Here is a 21109-nt window from a genome sequence, read left to right on the forward strand (position 1 = left end):
TCAATGAAGTGATTCACTCCCGCTGAAGCTGATCAACAGACCGTCCAGACTCAAGGACAGCGCACTCTAGCTTCCATGGACATTTGTGTTCACTTAAAATGTCACTCTCATCAAAATGTGTCCACCCTACCACCCCTCCAAAAGCCGCCCAAAGCAAGGTCACACTCGCTCAGCCGCTCTTCAGTCTCTTATACTCTCTGGCTCTGCTCTCATCTCATTCCCTATCACACGCACCAACTAACACCTCCTTGTCTTCACTTTCCTGCTCATTAATACTTCCTGCTCATATAGACCTTGCTGCCTTCCTTTTCTACGTCACCTTCACCTCATTTGCCATTTTGCGTTGCTGCTGCTCAGTGTTTGGCCTGCACTGATGTGTCCGAATAAAGAGAGCAGCGAGGGAAAGGTAGCTTGTGTTGTATTCTGTGTCTGTAAATGCCCCTGCAAGGCAAAGGCAAAGGCCTTCAAAAAGGGTAAAACAATTTGACTTTGTTACACAGCAACACAATCAAATGCTGTTTACAGCCCTGCAGAAGGGTCAAACAAATGTGTTTTAGATGTGCCTTTATCTTTTGCTGCTGCCCTCTCAGAAAGTCTAACTGAGACAAAAGCTGCCACTGTTCACACACCTAGCAGTTCGGGGTCTCTTGAGGGTCGCACTGCCGCTCAGTAACATTGTGGGAGGGGGACCGTCACAGAGCCAGCAGACTCTAACAGCTGCCCGCTGCACAGAGACTGTTGTAAACAGTCCTACCATTAATTCAGACATCCACAGTCAGACTTATTATAGAAGCAAAATATTAAATCATCAGAGCTCATCCGTACAATGGATCCTTGGTTATATTGTCCAGAGCAGTGGTGTTTAGTAACTAAGTACATTTACTCAATTGGGTATCATTTTGAGGTACTTTGAGGTCAATGATACTTTCTACTTCTACCCCACTACAATTCAGAGGTAAATGGTGTACTTCTACTCCACTACATGTATTTAATACCTTTAGTTACTTTACTACTATAGATTTGGATGAATGATGTGAAATCTAACCAAGTGTTAAATCAGACTTTAGTTCCACCTGGAGTAAATCCACAAGCTACCCTGCAGTATACAAAGTCATTCAAACTAGCTGCTGTGGTGACACATTATTAGTACATAATTCACTGTGCGATTAGTGTGTGTTGCAACCCGGACCCGTTAGTGAGGGTACCGGGGTTTGTTGTCATTCATGCTAGCTGGTTACACAGAGCAGCACATGTACTCACGTCTTCTTGATTAATGAATGAGTGTGGAAGTCCATTCTGAATACACCGCCTCTGACTCCCGTTCATCGGCTCTACAATTGCACCTTTACCAGCTTTGAGAACACTTTCATGATCAATCATTATAAAACATATCATATATATTATTCTGAAATGGACCAATCTGCATAATGACTACTTCTGGTACTTATAAGTAGCCTATATCTAAAATAGGTATATTTTGATGCTAATTAATACTTTTGTAATTTTACTTGAGGAATATTTTGAATGCAAGACTTTTACTTGTAACAGAGTATTCCTACACTTTGATACTTCTACTTTTACTCAAGTACAAGACCTGAATACTTCTCCTGCCGGTCTAGAAGAAGTATAGCCTCTAAATGATAAAATGAATGACTCTACAGTTATTGGGAAGCCTCCTCTACCACCTCTGTAATGCAGGCAGACGCCACCTGTTCGAGACCTGACATATTGGAAGCTTCTGCCCTCCCTGTAACCAGCTACAAGCTTATTTATTTTCCTCTAAGTGATAGTGGAATAGAAAACTAGCCGCTGTTGTTTCAGAGTTGTAGCTTTGCCATTGTTTCCCTCAGGGCCGGCCCGTAGCACTGGCGTTGTAGATGTTCGCCTAGGGCGCCAGATCTGGGAAGGCGCTGCGCTGGTAGAAAAACATTTTTGACCGTTGGTGCTCATCCTAATTTTCGGCCTTGATGTAACAATATTCATAATTAAGTAAATGTAACACCCTTTTCACCCCGGTTACACTTTTCATTTGCCCTGTACGATGGGCGCTGCAAGTGATGAAAATGGGGGGTGTTGTTGGCTTATCAGGCGCCCACGCAGCTCACAGCCAAAGTGCGAGGGAGCGAGCGAGTGAAGGAGAGAGAGAGGGAGGGCGCATCTGTACCGGCGGTGTTATTAGCATCTGGTGCTAGCTGCTAACGGATATTAGAAGAAGATGTTTCTACAATAATGTGGAGGGAGAGTCCTCTCCAGTCAGACTGAGAGGCTCAGCGAGCTAAAGTGTTTAGAATAGATAGTTCACTTTAGTCTAAGTTATCTCAGTTGGTCTGAAACGTTTTGATCACAATTGATGTAAACAAATATTTCCAAGGCACTTCTTTATAATTATTAGGATAAATAACAACAGGTTTGAAATCATTCCAATGTATACTATAGGACAGTAAACCAAAAATATCCTTTAAAACTGGAGAGATTAAAAAATATGCATGAATAAATAAATGTTAATAGGTCAAATAAGATATGACAGAACAACAAAAATAAAATAAGTTACATTTATTTGTTATTGGCTATGGTAGGTTATTGGTTATGTTCACATACTTATTTAATTATTAAAATATAAACCGATCTTTTTTATATGGGTGTTTTAGAGTTCATTTCATTTCAAACTTGTATTTATCCAGATTGTCTCTTGAGATCATAGATCTCTTTTTCAAGGGAGACCTGCAGCAATTAGGTGTTGTACACCCTAGATCAGTACTAATTCTGCTCAAAGTGCACCAGATTGAAGCATTTTACTTTAAAATGTTCAAAACAATCTTCCCGGGGGGCTACCCCCGGACCCCCCTAGAGAATGTGACGTGCACCCCCCATTCTATTGTGTATTCCTTGGATACTCTATTGATCTTTATATTTTCTACTGTACGATTCTCTGGCAGGGGCGCAAGCTACAATCTCGCCTAGGGCAGCAAATTGTCTAGAGCCGGCCCTGGTTTCCCTCCTTGCTGTGCCTCTGTGCGAACCCATGTGATCATTCAAATTTAAAGTGCAGTGTGGAGCTTCTCCTTCTGCACAGTATTAGATGGTCCTTACAAAGAAAGTTTTTGAAACTTCATCAAAAACTTAACTAAATACAAATTAAATGAATTTCAAACCAATGTGTGACATTCCTTGAAACAAAAAAAGTAATCTGAATACTCAAAAGCATTACCCCCAGCACTGATCCAGGAGGATCTCCCATTGGTAAATGGACTTTTCTTATATAGCACTTTATCCAGTCTTTTCAAACCCTCAAAGCGCTTTACATATTACGAGTCATCATTCAACCTTTCACACCTCATTCATACAGAGCAGTGCCACTTACTCTAGTAAGCTAACACTCACACACACTCACACACTCACACACCATTGGTCATCGGGAGCAACTCAGGGTTCAGTATCTTGTCTAAGGACACATCGACATAATGACTGCATTGGCTGGGATCGAACCAACAACCTTCTGGTTGAAAGACGGCCACACTCCCTCGCAGCCCTATAATAATATAAAATATAATAAAATATTACATACTGGAAATGCTGGTCTTGAAAGGGGAGTTTCTAACATAGTCTTAGAAAACTTTAGTACATAGTTACTGTTTGTAAACTTTTAATTGAAAATATAAAATCCACAATTTTTCCAAACAAAGAGACGGCCATGTTTGTGATGCAGTGCACGACACCATGCTGTCACATTGCTTGGAGTCAGTGAATCTGATGGTAACAGCTGTGACAACACACACATAAAGGAATCTATCAGGCTTGCAGATAAACAACAAACTCTCCCTTTTAAATAATCCAAACACAATTACTATGTTATCTATATTGTAAGACCAGCCCTGTCCTGGGGAGCCCTCTGGACACTGTGGAAGAGGTCGGAGACAGGAGAATGGCAGTCAAGCTGTCCTCCCTGCTGGACAATATATCACTATACTGTATACATCACTGGTCACTGATGGAGACAATGAAATGACCTGCGATTCTCTTCAGATCATCATTTTACCTACACATTCAATAAGCTCTCTGTACTCCCAGCCTTCAGTGAACTCATATTTTTGTCACACCACATACAAAATGCTGCTTAAAGGTCACATATTATGCAAAATGCACTTTTTGATGTATTTTATACATAAATATGTGTCCCCGGTGTGTAAGGAGACTCAAAAAGTGTCCGAAAATACAACACTCTCTCTTTTCCTCCGTACCCTAATCTCTAAAAACGGGGGTACAACCGTACAACGGAGCAGATCCAGATTTGCTGCGTCATGACGACGAAAATGTGGGCTGGCTTTACATTGAACTCCTGACAACGTCCTGCCCACGGCCCAACCTATTGTCTTTTAAGATTTGGAATTCACCGTACAGTCACAAATACACTGAAGTCTGTTTTCCAGCCTAACAAGGATCTAATAATACAGCAATATTTCATCCATCAGAACTGACTCAAATGATTTATACATCACAGTACCAGTATCAGAGCCCAACCAGGAAAATGTCAAAATAAAAATATCGAACTAATAATATTTGTGGCCAGCAGTAAATGAACGATAAGCCACTGTTTGATTGTACTTTAATGCACAGTGTCAGGGTGTACAATGCTCCCTCTAGCAGCAGCAGCGATACAGAGTGTGTAAGTCTGACCTTGACAGAAACGTTTAAGATGAAGGACAGCATTTCCTGCTCTGCTAGGATCGCAGCATACTTAATGACCTGCTGTGGGAATTGCTAGACATTTCTGCAGTGATCATGAGGTTTATCCAACATTTTTGTTAATTGCCAATTCTGTGTGTGATATTAAACTGGTCTCCTGAATGCAGATATTTGGATTTTGTCAGACTAGAGTCATGCTGGGAACCCTGACAATCAAAAGAGACCTTTAGAAACAAAGACACTTATCGTGTGCCTGATGCATAATGATTCTCTGCAAGAGACAGAAGGGTCATTTTATCAGTTTGAGGAGTTTAGAAAACCAGCGTTCTGGTTAAGGCCAATTATGAATCTCAGTTCACATTGTGGCAAAGACAAAGAAAGAGAGTCAACACAGATTTACTTTGCGAAAACCTGACTTTTTATAAGCCAGCTACACTCAATGTTTTATTTAGGCCATTACTAATGTATGTCTCAGCTGTCAATCTTACTTTAATTTACAATGAATTGAAAATGAACTACTATACTAAAAAAGTTTACATAAATAGTTTACTTATGTACTGCCAGTTTCGTCAGACAGCCGTCTCCAACAACAAATCATTGCAATAAAACATAAACCCGTATTTGATGGACACTCAAGCTAGTTAATGGATGAAACCTTTGAGGGAATATAATAGGAAGGCCTCCAGCTACAGGTGTGTGAATCAGTGCTGCAGAAACACAAATCCTGTGTAATGCAGCATTTAATAACTGCTGCATTGTTCATTGTTCAGTGTGTGTGTGTGTGTGTGTGTGTGTGTGTGTGTGTGTGTGTATGTATGTGTGTGTGTGTGTGTGTGTGTGTGTGTGTGTGTTCTTCTGTCATATAAAGCCATGAAAAAAGATGAGTCTCTGTAGTGTTTATTGAGTTATTCCAAAATGTGTGTAAATACGACCTACCAACGGGTCTGAAAGCTGCCAGACAGAACCTGCCACTGAGAGGAGAATCCAGTGATACAGTCAGAATAAAGGCTTCAGAGCAGGGGCGGATCTACGGGGGGGCAAGCTGCCCCCTTAACTTTTGTGTCCCTAAAACTGTACTTGTAGAAACAAACCTACACTATGTCCACAAGCTTCTCAAGCAACGAAACAAGCAGTACATTAATTAAAAGTGAATAATTTTAAATATCATCTAAGGCCCGTTAAAAACGCAGCTACGGCCCTGCATTAAACTGCGGAGCGGCGTTCACACAGACCGCGGCTCACACAGCTGCAGAGGGAGCGAGCTGTCCCAGCACCTGAGGGTAGATCAGCTTCCCCTTGGAGCATTCCCCCTTCCACTAGTTTAGTTTTTACTAAGGACGAGAGCTTGAAACTAAATATTAATAAAACGCTGCCGTTTGAATCGATAGCGTTTAACAGACGGTCGTTGTTTGGGGCGTTACGTTACAAAATACTACACAGACAGCGCTAGCTGGGAGATCCATCACTTTATTTGCTAAACTATGCGGTACTATTAAATCCACATAAATTACACATCACAGCAATGAGGCTGATAAATAAAACCAGGATACATCCTTTACCGTCAAACTGGGTCTAAACGCAGCTGCCTGTGTGCGTTTGATAAATACTTTCTGATTTTATATTTATTATATGCTACTTATTAGCTACATGGCCCTAACGTGTGAAGTTATACAAGCATTTGTACCAGTGCTTTTCACAAGTAGACTCTTGCAGGCCAGAGTAGCTGGAGTGATTCAACATCAACACAAAGACATATCTGAGAAGTGATCAGGAAGAACAGACAGAGGAAAAGGAAAAGAGAGTTCACTGAAGAGACCAGGAGGGTCAGAGCAGGAGGAAGAGGAGGAGATGAAGACATTAGTGAAGAAGAAGCAATGTATGTGAGGAATGCAGATGAAGTGTCAGAAAGAGGGACAGAGGCAGGGATCAGGAAGCAGAGGAGACTCCAGCTGGACCACATGGGATGTTTTTGTTCTCCTTACATATTTCATTACAGCAGCACAATCTAGTGGCTCTTAGTATTGACAAATATGTATTGAAATGTGTTGCTGCACAGGTCACCTTTAGCTCTCTTAAGAGATGGGTGATGTCATTTGTGTAATTATAACGAAGTACTTTGACTGTACTTACAGTAAACAGAATGATAGGCTATCCTGAGTATTTTCTGCTGTTTTATACCATATTTTTGATTGTTTGTCTGAACACCTTGTTTCTCTTGTGCATTAAGAACACTTGTGTTAGGGCATGATTTAACAATAAATAGGTTACATACAGTATAAAATACCACGTACTGTCCGCCCTCCAATGCCACCCTTGCATGACCTCTTGCCCCCCTTTGCCACCCCATGTAAAATGTTCTAAAACCACCACTGCTTCAAAGTAATATAGCTGCCACAGCTGCATAATGATTTGCATTACGCATAACGGAGAAAATGTGTATTTTTTACCAACACAATCTCACTCCCTAAACGTCCAGGAGCGACGCTTGGTCAGGGTCCTATGGCGTGCAGATGGGACGCACCGAGTCCCCTTCAGCTTCATAAACGGACGCAAAGAGCTTTCAACTGATTGCAATGTATTCCCATCGGCGGCGGTATTTGATGCTCAGGGAAGCACGGCATCGGTCCATGTCGGCGGCAGTTAAAGGCAATGTGAGCGTCCATTCCCATTGGATAACTGAGGATTTTACACCCGGAAGTAAGTATTCTTCTTACTGTCGATTGATTTTACAGTGATATCTGCAGTACTCATCAACTCAAAAACACCAGATTATCCTTGTTGATTAAACAACATTGATTGGTTTAAATTGTGTACAATGCTTTTGTATTTTTCCCCTTCGATTCGGAGAAACAAATATTTTTATCGGAGTTTAGGATGGCCGAAGACACTACACTACCCAGAATCCTCAGCTATTGTTTGGAACGACACCAGTCCGCTTTGCCAAACCCCGTGATTAGTCCTCAAGCTCTGTGATTGGATGTTGGAGTGGCAGTGCGCCAAAGTTACGCCGAGCGTCAAACAGCACTTTGAAATGGAATGAAGCCCAGCAACGGCACACTATCCAAAGCAGGATTCGAACGAGTCCACCCCCACCCCCCAGAATTACACATGCTGGCTGTTTGTGTGTTTCGCAACCAGGGCTGCTCCTGGCCAACGTGTGGCCCCACACAAAGTTATCTGTGGCCCTCTGTGTCGCGAGCATCGACGGGGAAGCACGCGTGTGAACTGCAGCGGCGAAACTGTGGCGCGCTTAATTGCGCCGCATTTGCGCATAAACTGAGGTGCGCCGCATTTGCGCTTCAGATGAGGCTCCCTCCGCGAGATAAGGCTCTCTCCGCGAGATGAGGCTCCCTCCGCGAGATGAGGCTCCTTCCACGAGATGAGGCTCCCTCCGCGAGATAAGGCTCCCTCCGCGAGATGAGGCTCCCTCCGCGAGGTGAGGCCCCCCAACGAGGTGAGGCCCCCCCGCGAGGTAAGGCCCCCACGCAGTCTGCGTGATCTGCGTGTAGGGAGGGGCGGGCCTGTTCGCAACATGTTCTATGGCGCGTCTCTACTAAGAATTGTAGTTTTAAAAAGACGTTTTCGTATTTCCCATAGTTAGAACTGGCCAGTATTAAACTTTGTACACCCCTGGAGGTTTAGGGGAAGGGAAACACGTGGTGTTATCACATTTAAAAAATATCATTTATAAATGGGTGAAAATGGCTTGTGTTCATAATGGACAGCATTAATATATATACCCACACGACAGCTAAGGTCAGAAGAGCTATATTTAATAGCTGGTCTTATGTCTGTGACCCCTCCTGTTGTTCATTGATAAGCCTGAAACATGCACTTGTCAAGGTTCAGAGGCACATTTTGCAAATATGGCAGTAGCCATCGATCAGCTTAAGATAAGATAAGATCAAATAAAATAAACTTTATTGATCCCAAGTTGGGATCTGTTTTTGTTACAGAAGCATTTAAAGCATGCAATATATTTTTACTTTGTAATTCTACTCCACCACAATTCAGAGGTTAACCTGGTATTTTTACTCCACTACATTTATTTGAGTTACTTTACAGATTCCGATTAATGATGTGAAATATAAACAACCCTTAAATCAGACTTTAGTTACACCTGAGTAAAATTCAGTGAAGGTGATTGTCAAGTGCCAACAATCAGGAGAGATATTTGATAGTTGGTGCTTGAGAAGACTAAACATTTATCTGCAGATCTCTATAAAGTATATTCATTACTCGTTATTCTCTACTAACAGTTAATTAAAAACTGTATATAATTGCTATTTTGCACATCCCTTTCAAGATTTCAAGATTTTCTAAGGTTTATTGACATATCATATACACAACTACAGTGTAGTTATGCAATGAATGACAAACTTGGGTCACAGGTTCCTCAACAGCGCATTACAAGACATCTATCAATATGTGTATACCTCCACCATTAAACTGCCAAATTCTGCACATTTCTTATACTATCTATATACATCTTATGAGAGTATAATAAACATGTATAATATCAGTTAAAATAAGTGATTCAACATAGTTGACATTGATTGATTAATCATAGATTGTCAAGTCCCAAAACAAACTATGCAATATATTCGACGTTAAGTACTTTGTCAGGCTTAATATTTATCTGTAGATAGATACACCCAAAGCTTTTTTCTTATTTAAAAGAAGACCTTAATCTAAAGTATTCTTTAATGTGTTAATAAAGGTTAATTAGTTTGTCTGTTTTGCACCTTCTCCTATTAATATCTTTGTACATCCGGCACTAAACTGCTTTATTGTAGATATCATTTACAGTATCTTCTTGATATTTTCTATTCTATATTTCTATCATTGACCTTCTACTTTCCCCCTATTTTGTATGTACTCTTAATATTTAAATGTTTTCATCAAATATAACACATTCAACAAAATACCTGCTTTACAAAAATGAAAGACATTAAGAAAAAGGCATTTATAAACAGTCATTAAAAAGCAACACAATCTACCTGCATTGCAATTACTCTAAACATGTAATAACGTGCTTGAACCACTAGGTGGTGCGGGTTAAAAATGTTTTACAGTGTTAACACAATAAGTTATAGTGCTGTTTTCGGTTTAGTTTACGATGGATATATTTTGTTATCCACACATATATTGTTTTGATATTTGTAACACAAAAGCAATGGAAAAACCCACAGCAACACAGAAAAGATGGTCTTAACATGACCCAGCGGTCTAGTTAATAAAAAATAATAATATCAAACAAAATATTACTATTAACTTTATTGTGAAATTAAAACAGAATGGTAAAAGTCTATTCTGAGGCCCGATCTCTGTAGATAAATAAAGAACTACGACAGATGTGTCATATGTAATGCAGCCAGTGGCGTAACTGTCGACGGTGCAGCCGGTGTATTGTACCGGGGCCCACAGCCGTCCAGGGGCCCTTGCAAAAAAAAAAGAAAAAAAAAAAAAGATTTATAGCCTATATATCATTTTTTTTCCCATTTTTAAAAAAATATATTTTATTTTATTTTGGGGCCCCAAAGGCATTGACTGGTTCACTTAGTCTTCAACGTAACCTAGCAACCTAAATTCATTTTGAATTTGTCTGTCCAATGACCTTGCTCCCTTTCATGTCATGTGATACTTTGCGTGACGAGCAAACCGTTTAATCAACATCAAAAGTTATATGTACTACACAGCTGTAGCAGCAGCAAGATCGGCAGAATTATAACAAATTGAATAGCTTGCATTTATAATGTACAGCAAACCAAAACACAAGAGCAGCGCTCAAAAGTGAAAGGACAAGAGAGAAAACGGCTAAACAGACAAAATTAGACCGTTTTTTTTGTCATACATCGTCCTCGAAATCGAACGGTAACGTTGGTAATGTTGACGTGCAGCGGCAGCCGGAGCCAGAGGCTAACGATAGCTCACCTGCCTCACCATCATCTAGCTCCACAAGTGAAGCTGTATCCGTGGCTGTGCGACCTTCTTCTGTGCCCGGCGGTGGTCCTACAGTTCCCGCAAGGGCCCCGCCGTCAACCGATAGGGGACTCTATGGCACTATTGACCCCCGACACCAAGATCATAGGCTATATTATAGCAACCGGTCCATGTAGGCCTATCGGCCCATTCCCCAGAGACACACATCAAAGAAACAGGTGTTTCTCCGAGATGTATTACACCACCACTACCAGAGCAGGTATCAAACTGCCACGGACATGGCTGTGTTACTCCCCCACCCTGGACTGTGCCTATTGTGAGCCGTGCTGGCTGTTCGCAGACCGAGGTGCACCGTTCTACGGTGATGCGTGGACATGCGTTGTCTAGGAGGATTGACTCACATGCACAATCTCAGGTCCATGTCGGAGCGTGTGTCATATATGAACAGTGGAAGAAAAACGGGAGAATCGATGCAAACATGGAGAGGAATGCAAGGAATGCTGCTAATTACTGGAGACAGGTACTTGAGCGAATTGTCAACATTACAATCACTCTGGCCACTTGTAACTTGGCTTTTAGAGGACATAGGGAGATTCTTCGACAGCCCAACAGTGGAAACTTTCTCAATATGATAGAACTTTTAGCATGTTACGATCCGGTTCTGAAAGAACTTGTTGAGCGACCACAAGGTTCTGTGAAATACTTGAGTCCAGCTGTTCAAAATGAGATAATCTACATAATCGCAAAGCGGGTGCAGTGCGACATTCAAGTAGAAATAAATAATGCTCCGTTTTATGTTGTTTGCATAAGTAGGCTATATTTTTCGTTTCGTTTATTTAATTAGTTAATTTCAAGACAACTTTGGGAATTTTGTTTATTTGTTATGAGTTTTAAATAGATTTTGAAAGTGGAGAGAGAGAGAGAGAGAGAGTTGGGGGGGGGGGGGCCCAAAAAAACATTTGCACCGGGGCCAATCACAACCTTGTTACGCCACTGAATGCAGCCAAACCATTTATTACAGTGCATTGATGTGATGACTTTCAAAGAGTAAAGCAAGCACTGCTGAATAAAGTATGATTTGATCTTTTGAGAAATGTTTTTTTCATATGGAATACAGTTGGAGGTCAACCAATCACAGAGCTTGAGGACTAATCACGGGGTTTGGCAAAGCGGAGTGGCGTCGTCCCAAACGATAGCTGAGGATGGGTATAGTGTAGTGTCTTCGGCCATCCTAAACTCCGATAAAACAATTTGTTTCTCAGAATCGAAGGGGAAAAACACAAAAGCATTGTACACAATTTAAATCAATCAATGTTGTGGTATAATGTGGTGTTTTTGAGTTGGTGAGTAATGCAGATATCACTGTAAAATCAATCGACAGTAAAGAGAATACTTCCTTCCGGGAGTAAAATTCTCCGTTATCCAATGGGAATGGACGCTCACATTGCCTTTAACTGCCGCTGACATGGACGGATGCGGTGCTTCCCTGAGCGTCAAATACCACCGCCGATGGGAATGCATTGCAATCAGTTGAAAGCTCCTTACGTCCGTTTATGAAGCTGAAGGAGACTCGGCGCGTCACAACTGGACGCCAAAGGACCCTGACCAAGCGTCGCTATTGGACTATCAGGGAGTGAGACAATAGCCGTTTCTCAAAGTCGAGGACGCTTACTTGGTAGGACATATCCTTTTGAGTCAGGTCCTTCAGAGGCTAGGCAAGAATCCTTCCTGACATTCGGAGAATGAAGAATGGAACAGGCTAGCAAGTGTGCATTATTGAGCGCGGCTTGTTTGAAGACTCATAAATGATTTGCGAAGATGGACACGTTTTTGTTGTTGTCTTTTATCCATCAATTTTTTGAGATGGAGGAAGAGATATTATATATATATATTTCATGTTTCCCGCACAATAAGCAAGCAACACTTTTCGTCGGTGTCAATTTTGCATATATAGTTTGTGCATGTTTGTAGTCGTTCTAACACTTATCGATGCGTAGAAAATGTGTAATCACATTTCAATTGTATTTTTAATAATATAAACAAACACACAAGCAAATTTGAAAAAAATAACCATTAACAATTAACAAATGTCAAGTAAACTGAAACTGCCCTCTATTCTTTATGATGTGCAGGCCCATCATTACTGCATGATTAATGCCACCGCGCCAGTCCGTGGAAATTGGTCCGTGCGCAAAGAATTGTGGGCTCACTAGCAGGAACCACACCACAACAATGTGACGTTTGTACGTTTATTGAAGTAACATGTGAATGATATGAGGGGGGTGAAGGGATGATCTGGGAGGACGAGCTATGGTCCGTGCAGTGGGAGACTCAGAGTGGGGGTTCCGTCTCCGGCATGATCTGCGTGGGCTGATTGTGGGCCCCCAAAAGAGTCGGATTAAAGCAGCTGACTTAAGCGTGTGCGTGTCTGACGTCGTTTAGATTGTTGCGGATGTAAGCGTGATACGCTTGGGATGACGAGCGGCCGAGGGCCTAGATGGTTGGATAAGAGATGCCCGGTCTAGCTGCTGTGGATGCTGCGCCGATGCGGGAGAAATGGCTCTAATAATGTTCTGATGATGCCCCCAAAATGTGCGGGATGTTCTGAAAGTGTTTCTGGACCAGAAACGTGTAGCTTGAAAATAACATGCCCGGAACGAATGACTACATCTTCACTTCTAAATCCAACTAAACATTACCTTGAGGAGTTAGAATGATGCGCGCGTGGTTTGCCCAGCACCAGGCCTCCGTTACACTCTAAGGGAAAATACGTTTATGCCGTAAATGTTAAGTTGGGTTGTGTGGTCGGGTGCTCCTGATATGGGCGACGCCGCGGAACGAGCAGATGTGAATTAGGCGGCAGTTAGAGAGAAAGCAGCCTGGTTCATTAAAGTTATTACACACCATCCTGCCTCCCTGCGGGTGATCGACGGTTAAAGTCTGAGGCGTTGCATGATAGAGAGGAAAGTGAGTGAGGTGTTTGAGATGGTGGAATGCTGACTAAGCATGCTGAGGCCGGGTGGGAGGGGGCTCCGCATTATTGGCAAGAGAGGGATGCGCGTGCTGCGAAGATGCGGCAGTAACGCTCGGAGTCCGGAGCACCCCGGTGTGTTCCCTGGTTGAACTGCTTGATGCGGCTTGGCTGGCGAAGTTTATTTTATTATTTTTCCTAAGGGAGAGACCGGAGCGTCTGCTCACAGCGAGGGTCAGAGAGAGAGAGAGACCGGAGCGTCTGCTCGCTGCGAGGGTCAGAGAGAGAGACCGGAGCGTCTGCTCACTGCGAGGGTCAGAGAGAGAGAGAGACCCGAGCGTCTGCTCGCTGCGAGGGTCAGAGAGAGAGAGACCGGAGCGTCTGCTCACTGCGAGGGTCAGAGAGAGAGAGAGACCGGAGCGTCTGCTCGCTGCGAGGGTCAGAGAGAGAGACCGGAGCGTCTGCTCGCTGCGAGGGTCAGAGAGAGAGACCGGAGCGTCTGCTCACTGCGAGGGTCACTGAAGGTAGAGAAGAAGGGATGGAGGGATGAAGGGATGTATATGCAAGGGGATCTTGTGAAGCCTGTGAGCACAGGGATGAGAGAAAGGTTGACATGAGCTGCGACATGTCAGACACAGAGAGCGGATGGGTGGTGTTGCTGTGGCTAGAGTGTAGCTGGTTGCACGGGGAGGAAAAACATTTGGGTGTTGGGGAAGGGATGGAGTAGGGATGGGGGATGTTGGGATGAAGGGATGAGGGATGAAGGGATGAGGGATGTAGGGATGAAGGGATGTAGGGATGAGGGATGTAGGGATGAGGGATGGAGGGATGAGGGATGAGGGATGAAGGGATGTAGGGATGAGGGATGGAGGGATGAGGGATGAAGGGATAAGGGATGAAGGGATGAGGGATGGAGAGATGAGGGATGAAGGGATGAGGGATGAAGGGGTGTAGGGAAGAGGGATGAGGGATGTTGGGATGAAGGGATGAGGGATGTAGGGATGAGGGGTGTAGGGATGAGGGATGAGGGATGGAGGGATGAGGGATGTTGGGATGAAGGGATGAGGGATGTTGGGATGAAGGGATGAGGGATGAGGAATGAAGGGATGAGGGATGTAGGGATGAGGAATGAGGGATGGAGGGATGTAGGGATGAGGGGTGTAGGGATGAGGGATGGAGGGATGAGGGATAAAGGGATGAAGGGGTGTAGGGATGAGGGATGTAGGGATGAGGGATAAAGGGATGAAGGGATGTAGGGCTGAGGGATGTTGGGATGAAGGGATGAGGGATGTTGGGATGAAGGGATGAGGGATGTTGGGATGAAGAGATGAGGGATGAAGGGATGTAGGGATGAGGGATGGAGGGATGAAGGGATGAGGGATGTAGGGTTGAGGGATGGAGGGATGAAGGGATGAGGGATGAGGGATGAAGGGATGAGGGATGTTGGGATGAAGGGATGAGGGATGTTGGGATGAAGGGATGAGGGATGAAGGGATGAGGGATGTAGGGTTGAGGGATGGAGGGATGAAGGGATGTATGTGCAAGGGGATTTTGTGAAGCCTGTGAGCGCGGGGATGAGAGCAGAGATGGGGTCGTTACTAAAAAAAAATATATATTACATATTACTTTAAAAACAGGCAACAACCGGAAAACAGAGAAGAAGAACAGACTACGTGATATAAACAAACAACAAATAGCTGTGCGTTAGCTTCACCTTAAGTAACCGAAGTAACGCGTGTCGGGGCAATGTTAGTAACTGTAGTGTGATTACTGAATTATAAAAGTAGCGCGTTACACTACTCCGTTACCGACAAAAGTAATATTATTAACTCTGGATGAGAGAAAGGTTGGCATGAGCTGCGACATGTCAGACACAGAGAGAGCAGGCACAGAGGGCAATACGACCTGGCCCCCACCAGGGGGTGCTGGTGAGTCGGGCTGTGTCCGAGGAGGAGGACGGAGGCCTGTGACGTCACGACCCGTGGTGCGTGCGCGCCGCGCGGTGGTTGGCTCTTGAGCAGGAAGAGCTGTGTGTGTCATTGTTCTTGCCGTTGTGCTGCTGTAGGCTTTGTAGAGGTTGAACAGTCTAGCCTAGCCTTGTTGTCATTTCGGTGAAAGTGGATGCCGTTTCCTTTCAGGAAACGTTGGAGTTGAATGACTGTCCATCTCCTGAGTTCGGGCTCCGTTTCGTAGCGCGGCTCCGTCCGAGAGGCGTGTCGAGTGTGCCGCTGCGAGTGGCCGGGGGCTGCTACCCAGAGGGGGTGCGCCAAAAATTGCACCAAATACAACGCTACGCTTGGCGTAGTTTTGGCGCCCCCCTCTATATCTGCAACCATTATTCTTACATAAAAAAAAATTCTAACATAAGGGGAAATAAGCCAAAAATCTAAAACGGTCGGTCGGTCTAAGAGCCTCGGCTTTAGGTGTTCACAGTCAGAACATGCTAGAGCGCTGTGCATTGATGGGTATCGGTCAAGTGTTTATAAAATTGAGCGTTGAGGAAAGAAAGACTAACGTTAGAGAACTATGAAGAGGCAAAAGCCATCCGAGGCGCAGTATAAAAACAGAAGAAAAGAAGAAGAAGAGAAACGTGCCAAGGTGAAAGGTATGCAATTTTGATTGTATTGTCAACATTAGCGAATGGATCATGTAATATTGCTAGTTAGCCAAGCCAACGTTAGCTAGCCAGCGTTTGTTATTGCCATTCAGTCGAAACTGTCATAAGGCTATTTTCGTTGTGTCATGAAATAGAAATATTAGTAATAATAACAATGTTAGTTTTGGTGTAGCGAGCTAGCCAGTGTGGTGGAATGTTAGTTAGTTGGTAACGTTAGCTTACGTTAAGTTTACCTCAGAAAGCACATTGACTATCCGAGTCAAACATTTGCCAAATTCAACCCTGTCATAATGTGCGCTAACGTTAGCTAACTAGCTCAGTGGTTCTCAACTCCAGTCCTGTTGAATGTTTTAGTTCCAACCCAGAACTAACACACCTGGTTCAACTGTTCTAATAACATAGGCATAGCTCTTGATTAGTTCAATCAGACCTGTCAGGCTGTCCAAATGCTTACTAACTAAATAATAGCTACATTTAACAAATGGAAATTATTCAATGTTGATAATACACATTTTGTTATATCATTTTAGATTCACTTTTAAAATATCTGGGACCACCTGCTGCATCAGTTGACAAGGAACAAAAGCGGCTGAAGTCAACAAAGAGGCACTTCTCATATGAGTCTCCTGATGAGCCATTGAGGGATGCCTTGCAAAATCTGGAGGTAACCTTCCTTAACGTGGTGGTGAATGCTGCAGTGTCAGCACAAAAGGAGAGGTTTACCACTCTTAAACATGTGCAAGACAAGTTTGGCATTCTGTACTTCCCAGACCTGCCACACCAAGAGCTGATGAAGCAAGCAGAGGCAGTTGCACACACCTTAAGCCATGGAGGGAAATCGGATTTGTATGGGAAGGAGCTGGCTCAGGAGTTGGAAAATGTACCTGACTTGCCATCAAAGAGCATGACAACTCTTGAGTTGTTGAAATTCATACACACAAAGCAGCTCACCGAAATATATCCCAACTTGTGTATTGCTCTGCGGATCAGTGCAACGCTACCAGTAACAGTAGCTTCAGCCGAGAGGAGTTTTTCCAAATTAAAACTCTTGAAAACATACCTGAGGTCAACCATGGCTCAAGAACGCCTCAATGGTCTGGCTGTACTCAGTATTAACCATGAGGTTGGTGGTCAGATTTCACATGATGATGTGATTGATGACTTTGCAGCGAGGAAGGCCAGAAGGATTGCACTGTAAATGGAAACCAGTAGGAGCTAATATGTAGGCTAACCTTGTGTGATGATAGTGAGTGGAATGTAAATAGTTCTTAATTTTTATTTATTTGTTTGTTTATTTAGCATATTATATATTGATTATTTGACATGTGTAACATATTTTACATTTCTTCTAAATTTTCTTTGAAAGCAAATTTGCACATTCTTTTATTGTTTGTTATTGTTATTATTATTATTATTATTGTTTGTTAGCTAAGTTGTTTGTTTTAATTATTTAGTGTGCACTTTATATTTATTCTTAGCTCTTGCTTGTAATAAATAAAGGTGCAGTACTTTACTGTATAACTGTTAAGATGTTTTGATTTTTTTTGGGGGGGGGGGGCGCAGTGGTGAAGCTCGCCTAGAGCACCAAATGTGCTAGGTCCGCCCCTGCTTAGATCCACCTGCTGAAACGTGGATGGCGGGTAGCCGATGTCGGAGAGATCTTCGTCTGACTCTGGTGAGTTGATCAGCAGTTCGGGATCCATGGTGAGTCAAATGTTCTCGTGGTAGCGTTTTAGTTAGTTTGAACCGTGACGACGCGCGGCGTGAATCACGGTCTGCCTGTCGATCCTTGAAAGGAGACGAGCAGTGGCCGGAAGTTTTGCCGGATATAAATAGGGGTGGCCGTGGTTCGAGGCGGAGGTTTAGGCGTGGCCATGCTCCTGAACCTATGTTAACATTTTAACCTCATTCATTTAAGACCGCCAAGGATACACATAAGCAGCCTTGAAATGTTCTGCAACGAAGGATTCAGTCCTCGGTAGAATTCCAAGGATCCTGTACATTGGAACAGTCCTTCGGCGGGATTTGATGACGTAGCATCCTTGAAATAGAGGCTCTGAAGGATCCTTCCTTGACATTGAGAAGCAGCCTGTGTTGATTGCTTTGGCTTCAACCAAAAGTCTCCATTCAAGTGCACATTTTAACTGGAAAGAGAAACACAATAATATATACTGTATTTCTATTTCAATAAAATCATTAATCAAACCTCAAGCAATTAACCCAGATGAAAATAACATGTTAGAAATATGGCTTTTCTGTGTGTTTCATGCATTAATTTGAGGAAGGGTACAGTCTCCTAATTGGATCACATGGATGTAAAGTTTTCATTTGCCGACATTTTCCGCTTGACAGTAAAGCAGAAGCTCCAGTGGAAGTATTTAAAGGTGCTCTTTAGGAAAGCAGAGATTGCCTCCAAGTGATTCTCACCGTGGCTGCTAACAGTGCAAACATTGGAAACAATACGGACAGAGCTAACAGTGGTAACCTGAGGGAGAACCGAGTGAGGCGTTACGCAGCAGCACAGAGAAGCAGTTCATTGTTTATTAATGTGGTTCATCTGCATTTACCTACCGCTGCAGTGCTGCTCATCCACCGGAGTTTATCTACCGTTAACTCACGGCAGCGGCCGCTGGAAAGTATTCACTGTCTGACTGTCACACAGCAGCTGATAAATATACGTCATGACGCAAACGATGACGCAATGACGCAGCACCACTCGGGCTCTGGGCGTTGTGAACAAAACGGGGACTGAAAAGAAAAACCGGTTCCGAATCAGAAGAGCGCAACCACGGAGCTAGAACGGGAGCTGCGTTGGTGTGAAAGGGGCATGATACGTGTAGAGCTTTAGTCAACAGCAGACACTTTAAATGTGTCATTTGTCTGTAATTGGTTTCAGTATTGCTGCTGGTACAATGACAGTGAGAGATCCTCATTACAGTCCCAGCACTTCTGTCAATTACAGCTTGCACTTGAAAAAATACAAAATGAAAGGCTCACAAGCTGGGCTCCATTTCAGGGTTTTCTTTTAATATTTGGCTCAGAATGCTAAAATACTCATCTGTCCATCAAAAGTATCATCCATCATTAATTATTCATGGTAGAGGAGGCAAGTTGACTTTAGATTCATGCAGTTAGTTTTACAGCATGGGACAGGTTATTAATTTCAACACATTGCTGTTGTAACCAGTGGCCTACAGGGGCAAACACGTTGAAATGGCCCAACACACTTCCATTAGGAGAAACGCGCTGCAGTTTCAAAAACGATGCACATACAAAAACACAAATGAGCCGCAACACAGGAAGACACATCTTCACATGACAAAACATGTGCAGCATTTACTAAAACGCTGCGCAAAACACAACGGAAACCAGGGGACACTAAAAAGTGACACACACAGCTGGGAGACATGGGGACACTAAAAAGTGACACACACACAGCTGGGAGACCAGGGGACACTAAAAAGTGACGCACACAGCTGGGACCGGAACGCTTGGTGATGTTCAGGATTATAAAGCTGGACAACTGCCTCTGTTGTTGGAAACTTCCCTAAAATGTTTGATGGTCTTATTTTATTTTAACAATGTGATCACATGACATGACTCCTTCTGATGTTACTGCAGATCTGCTGTAAGCTAGCTAGCTAACTTAGCTAACCTAGTCATTACAAATATAGTGAGGAAAGACTTACTGTAGGTGCCATAATGCTACTTAGCCCAAGTTCATTATTTGTATTATTATTATTTGTTTATGTCACTTTTATTTGTTTGTTGAGCACTTCCGGTAATTGTCACATGGGTGTGGTTTGTCTATTTAAGTCACCTGTTTCATGTCGAGTGGGACGACAGAGGGTGAGCTTGTGCTGTCATTTTTTCTGTTGACCGTTTTGTCCATAGTTACTATGTTTTGATTTTGTTTATTAAATACCCTTAAAACTATATTGCTTCAATATGGACTTTCTCTTCGAGAACGCGTCACAGTTTATAGCCAAGTTTACTCAAACGTAACTGGGGATTGAGCCACCACACTTAGTTATGAAACACCTTTCAAGTTTAGTTTTGGAAACAATCTTTTGTATACGGAGTGAAATATACTATTATTATGAATGGATATAAAGCATTCATATTTGGAAATCGGTCAAAATGGATTGAAATCGGTCACTTCTAAATGTCAGCGCTGGCTGGAAAGACAGTAGTACAAGTTATAAACCCTATCTTCAATCCTGACCATATCGTTTTTATTGCTAACATATTGCGAATGATTGCCCATTCACACATTTATTTGTAGTTGTGTTTGGACCACTTCTCCAATAAAAGTTAAATGTTCAGTCTCATTTCACCTCTGGTGTTGGTGTCCACCTTCTCACGACAGAAATATCCTGTTCTTAAGTTGCTCAATGCTTCCACATGTCTACCAGCTAGGTGTTAACCCTTTCTGTTGGCTCGTTGGTGCTGGGCATGAAGCATAAAATGCTATTAACGGCTAAGGTTGCACACCAAAACAGAACAACGAGCTGAGAGTAAGTGCAGAGTTGTGTGATCATTCACTGTGGGTCACTATGATAACACCCACCCAGGAAGACAAAGTTAACGAATACTTTTTTTGTATATAGAAATATTAATTAGCGCAGCTTTGAAGCTCTCCAGTGCAGTGGTGAAGCTTGACAACTGAATATGATGCCTAACATTAACGGAGGCCCAGGAGTTCAGCTATTATCCCCCGGGTGGTGTTGAGAGAGCTTTCCAGATGGACGAGAGGTCTAGCACACTATTAGGCTAAATTCTGACAGGATTAACATAAAAAAAGACAGTGCTGATGACCAACAGTGCACTATACATGCCACTATGACACTAACCACAGTAGCAAAGAATGGAAGAACAGTAAACCCAAATTATTC

General features: G+C 43.0%; 1 protein-coding gene across 7 annotated transcripts in view; it reads right to left on the reverse strand.

Annotated features, from left to right (window-relative positions):
• LOC117536941 (nck-associated protein 5-like) overlaps positions 1-21109 on the reverse strand; it is a 184621-nt gene that overhangs the window by 38844 nt on the left and 124668 nt on the right. The gene's annotated exons all lie outside the window — the stretch shown is intronic.

This window comes from Gymnodraco acuticeps, unplaced genomic scaffold (assembly GCF_902827175.1).
Source record: "Gymnodraco acuticeps unplaced genomic scaffold, fGymAcu1.1, whole genome shotgun sequence".
Classification (NCBI taxonomy): domain Eukaryota; kingdom Metazoa; phylum Chordata; class Actinopteri; order Perciformes; family Bathydraconidae; genus Gymnodraco; species Gymnodraco acuticeps.